The sequence below is a fragment of the Tupaia chinensis genome, unplaced genomic scaffold, assembly GCF_000334495.1.
Source record: "Tupaia chinensis unplaced genomic scaffold, TupChi_1.0 Scaffold000146_1, whole genome shotgun sequence".
Lineage (NCBI taxonomy): Eukaryota > Metazoa > Chordata > Mammalia > Scandentia > Tupaiidae > Tupaia > Tupaia belangeri.
In genome coordinates, this window is record NW_006159616.1 from 18,738,306 (window position 1) to 18,744,138 (window position 5,833).

Here is a 5,833-nt window from a genome sequence, read left to right on the forward strand (position 1 = left end):
TTTATTATTGAAGTATTTGTGAAAGAATTAAGTTTGAATGAATCCACGGAGTTTGACTGAGGCAGGATCCCTTATGTCATGGAGCTGAGAGTTTAGTTGGTTGAAGAGAGTGCAGGAAAACACACAGCAACCAGCAACCTATGTTTAATTGGGGCACTGTTGATCTGCCCTATTCTGATGTTTATACTGGTTTCCAAATCAATCCTTAAATGTCTCGTGTCTCTTTGATAGTGAAATGCACTGAAGTGAAAATTTTGTGCCTGTCCCTGTATTTGAATGGGTTAGAAGTAGAGGCTTTGACACTTTTCAAAGGCATTTTCCAGGAAGAGCAGCCAGGTGAGGCAGGTATGATTGAGCTATATGAACCAGCAAGCTTAGAAGCCAGCCTTTTCCTCATGAGATCTTATGGTGGTGATTTGGAAAGTAGATTTGTTGTCACAACTGCTTTGGAGATTGTTCAGTTGGGATTAAAGTGTCACTTTGCCCCAACCTGGACATTTTACATATAACTTATTTGAGAGACACTGAAGCACAAGCATGGCAGCAGTGTTGCGGGTGGGGGACAATGCTAATCCTTTCATTTTTCACACGGCTTGTTTTAGGCTAAGGCTGAAAGTGGCACCCACTTCCTCAAGGTAAGTGGTCAAATTGTTCTGGGAACATCCCTTGCTTACAATCTCTCAATGACTTTCTGGCGTTCTTCAGAGAGGATCAAAATTCTTTCCTGTGTACTCTGGATCTGGACTGCTCTTTTCACCCTGTCCTTACTCACACTGCTTTCTCCAAGTTACTCCTACGTCTTCTACAGGGTTCCATCTGAAGGATACTCTCGAGGAAACCTCTCTTTGTTCCCAGGAGGGTTTAGGACTCCCCCTTCTGTTTTCTCTGTGTCCTGCTCTTCCCTACAGAGTCCCTACTGCAGTAGCCTTCAAACAATTATTTTGGAAATCTGTTTGACTTAATAGAATGACCTGGTGCCTCACTGAGAAGAGCAATATATCATTCATTTATTCATTCATTCACCATTCATCTGAGAAACAGTGACTAAGCTCCACAGCATTGTGATAGGTGTTGGGGTTAGAGGCAGGGTCCCTCATCTCATGGTGCTAAGAATTTAGATGAGGAAGGAGGAAAGGAAGGAGTCAAGGAAACAGGTACATAAGATATCTCTCTGATAATGGTATGGAAACAGGTAAATTGGCCATATCTGAGATGATTGCTTGGAAACCTGGGGCCAGGAAAGGTACCCTGTCCTGTCCATTTCGGAATCTTAGCGTAATACCTGGAAGGTGGAAGGCACCAGGGTTTACAAGCAGAATAGATGTCCCAGTGAAGGGTAGCCTGTGCCCAGCTACAGTGCTTCAGTTGTGCCCCACCCCCTGGCCCTGCCTAACATCCAGGTCAGGATGATAGCAAAGGTGGATCAGGCATCTTCTTCAGATCCTTCCTTGTGGTCTGCAGTGGCCCAAGATGCTCCCAGCATGTCCTGCTTCTTTTCCTCACAGCAGCTGCCTTTCATGGCATGGCAGAAACCCTTAGCAGAGACACTGACATGAGAAATGATGCTGAGCTCTAGAATCCATTTGAAACACCATGGAATTTTATTCTCTGACAGTTCCCATGGATTAGATGTAGATTGGCCATGCTTGAAAGTGTGAATGTTGGGATAATTGGAGCAGGAGAATTTCTTCTGCCTCTTAGCTACAGAAAAGACAGATTGGCCTTAAAGGGCGATAGGAATGAGTCTAACTGTGGGAAGTAGTCTGAAGAGCTGTAGCAGATTACAGTAGACTGCTGTTTTCCAAGTGTACGCCCACACCATCCCCTTGTCTGATAAAAGACAACTTTCATTATACACGTGCCCATTGTGCAGGACCATGGAGTTCTGGAACACAGAAGCCATATGCTGTTTATATTTGCATTGCAGGCCTCTGGCACAGGTGCGGAGAACATCCTATCCAGAAGTTTGGCAAATGAATGAGTGAGTGATTTCTAGAAACTGTGGTTTCTAGAAACAGAGCTAGTTAACCTCTGCATGGAAGAGTTCTGATGCTCACACAAAAACATGCATGTTTTCTCATATTGAGAGGCAGCTGGTGGGTTTCCCAGCTTTCCACAAAGAGAACACAGGACTAGAGCATTTCTTGACCTCTGCATCAAGGGTCTCACTGAATGCTCATCACCCATCCTGGATCCTCCTGTTAGAAGCTTCATTCATGGAGGATGGAGCTGCAACAGCACAGGCAGCAGGGCATGGCTCTTCCCCATACAGCCTGTGACTCCAAGAATGACATTCCTGAGTGGGCCAGGAGGAAGAGCTCTTGTTGGAGTGCTTGGAGCATTGGGGACCCTTAGCTGAGGTCCCCAGTCAGGGTCATTCCCTTAGATCTTGCTGATGCTGAGTCACTCACTTAGCACTGTTTCTCTGCTGGTCTACGTTGTGGGGAGGGACATTGTAAAAGTCCCTTGTGACCATTTCTGTCACTATTGAGTTATTTTTTAGGGTTTATCTCTTTCTCTACCTCTTTTTCCATTATGTGAAGTTCATTAACAAATTCAGGGAAGCCAATCCATGAAAAACAAGGATTCTTCCCTGAGTGTATTTATTCATGTCTCAGGATAGTTCTGTTCTCATAAAGAGGGAAATGAAAGGTGATGGTCACATGATGTAATGGGTGGAGTGGTGGTTGCTGATGGTAGGACTTTCACTCCTCTCTGTAGGGGACATTTGGACTTTCACTCCTTTCTGCAGGGGACAATTGGCCATGCCCAGAAACAGTTTTGAAAGTTACAACAGCTAGAGAGTAGACAAGTTTGAGCACTTAGAGGGTAATAGCCAGGGATGCTGCTAAATGTCCAATAATGCACAGAAAAACCTCCTTCCCCTCATCCCCTAAAGAATGGTCCAGTCCAGAATGTCAAAAGTGCCAAGGTTAGAACCCCTGAGGGAGACTGTTTAGCAAGCTCCATAGTGTTAGATACCTTGAGAGTGTTGTCATCATTACTATTATCTGGAGAGAGCACTTTTACAACCAGGAGGTCATTTCATTTTTATCACGCCTCCATCATGAACCAGCTGAGGACCACATGCAAATTACCTCCCCTGTCTATATGCTGCATCCAGAGTTGGAATGGCAACACTGTAGATCAGTGTGCCACATCTTTGATAGGAAGTTCAACTGAGATGTTTCAGATAATGGAAAGGCTTTGCAAAGAGCCTAATGCTTTGTAAATACCAGATAATATTTATCAATCCCCACCCCTGCTGAAGAGCAAAACTTGAATAATTAATAGCTTCCAGCTTGTAACTTGACCTTTCCTTGTCAAAGAAAGTCCCAGCAGACACAATATCACTTGTGTGTGCACGTTTCCAATTGAGTTCACACACACACACACACACACACACACACGTTTGCAAGTTGTGTACGTAATGCCGTGATGCTGTGATTAATGAGTGGGGCTTTAATAATCGGGATTTGCATAGTGCTTCCTCTGTGGCTGCATCATTAGCCCCAGCATTGTCTTCCTATCGAAGGTCCACCATCTGCACATAAATTACATTCCAACTCTATTTGCTTTGAAAAGTTTCCTTCATCTCATTAGAGGCTTCTTGTTTCTTGGGAACAGACTACCTCTTGGATGCTTGGGTATTTTGAGATTTCCTTTTGTGTTTCTGGCAAACTCAGATTCAAAGAAGAGAAACATGGAGGGCTAGAGGAAATTAGAACAGGCATTGGAATGAGGGAGAGAGATTTTAGAGGCACAGGGGCACAGGGCTATAGGAGCCACAAGGGAAGAGGTGTTTAGTGGGTCCCAAGTGACCAAAGCTCAATGCTCATCTGACAGCACAGGCACACTAGGAGGGATGTGCAGGTCCAATCCAGGTTTGAGTTTTGCAAGGAGGGTCCGAAGAACACACAAGGGAATTGAGTTTGGGATCAGAGAGTGGATATTTGTTATCATTCAGGGTTACCCAACTCCAAGTCTAGAGTGAAATCTCTAGTCAAAGTGATTAGAGTGAGACGGGAGAGAAGTCTGGAAGTGATTAGGTTAGGATGTAGACTTTTTAGGGCCATTGGGATGGTATTACAGAGGTTGCCTTTTCAGCTAAATTTTCAGGAGGTAGAACAAAGGTAGGTCTGGCAGCATGGAAGTCTAAAGCAGTGGTGTTCATTTGGGGTAGCTGACCTGGGAAGAGCCTGGTGCATCTAGCTGGGGCAGTGTTGCGAGGCACGCATTTGCCACAGCTATGGTGCCACCATGGACTGTAGCAAAGGGGCAGTCTGGCTCCTGTCACAGTGGAGGCTCCAGCCTGATGCCTGGAGAGCTGATGGGCTTCAGAACATCTGACAGCACTGTTTCCAGAGAAGAGGAAGCAGGTGTGGCCACAAGCCAAGCTGATTCATGAGCCTTAGGGGATACTGTCCTTATAAACTTGGCCAGCTGTGGACTGTGACTGCTGCATGCCCTGTGCTGGGAAACAGGAGAGCATGTTCTAGAGGATAACAGTTGATGATGCTGATTCAGGGCCTTCTGGCCCAGCTACCCTCTCTAACCTCATCTTCCAGCACACCTGGGAAGACTGACTAGAACACTAGGGAAGGGTATATTCTTTGGGTTGTCTGTAAGGAAAGATGCCCAGAGGAGTGAAAGAATGCAACCTAGGAGAGCTAGGCAGTCCAGCCAGCTGCCAGTGCTCCAAGTCAGGATGCGCTTGATCGTAGTTGTTTCCCAGGCTCCCGCACTAGTTTCCTTTCAAAGTGCAGTGGGATCATGATCATCCCCTGCCTAAGGTTGCATGCTGTCTCCCCATTTCCCACAGGAGGATGGCCAACCTCCTCAACAGTGTGATTAGGAACTGACATGACAACAACAGAGGCAGGGGCTGAGAGGGACAGTTTGGAGCAAAGAAATGAAGTGAAGCTTAGGAGGACAAATCTGAGTTTTGTCTCCTCTTCCTGGATGAGCTGATGTGGACAAATACTTAGAAGACCTCCTGTGGAACTGGCACTTTGGAATTCATCTGTCTCCAAGAGAAGCTTGCCTGGGAGATGAATACAAGAATGGCTGTATAGGCGCCTCTGGTCTGTGCCCCTTGCAGGCAGTGAGCTCCTTAGGTGGCTGTCTCCTGGCCCTAGTCGCAGCCCTAGGGTCTAGCACAGCTGCTGGCGAAGATAAGCCCCAATTCATGAATTGTATCACTGCTTAGAGCTCTTCTTCTTTCCTAAACTGTCAACCTTTCCAGAAAATTTAATCAGCCACACTTGAGCACTCAGGTCATTTGACCTCGTCTTCTTAGGCATCTGCTTCTTTATGTACAAAGGGGCTTTCTTTGACCCTGAGGTGTGGGAAGGTTCACTGGATAATAAATAAATGGGAATCAGAGAGCCCATGCATGATGCAGGTGGTCCCATGTAGACTGGATTGTTTCTTGGCCACATTTGCATTGAAGTCCTAAACCCCAATATCCCTGTATTTGGGGACAGGGTCTTTGGGGAAGTAACTTAGGTGAAGTGAAGTCATAAGGTCCTAATCCGATAGGACTGGTATGCTTATAAGAATAGGAGGATGTGCCTGATCTGTGGCACAGCTGCGATATGCTGCTCTTTTAAACTGGGTCCATGTGGAAGATCACAGATTTGGGTCCTCTGCTGACTATTCTTGCTGAGCACATGCCCTGATCCTGGCTGGCTGGGAAGGTTGGGAGGAGTCGTGAAACTCAGTTGAGGAGGCGTGTCTCTCCTTCACTCTCTGACTCTCACCCATGAAAGCAAGAAACTTAAATTAAAAACTAAATTAAATAAATAAAGAGGAGGAAGAGACACTAGAAAGA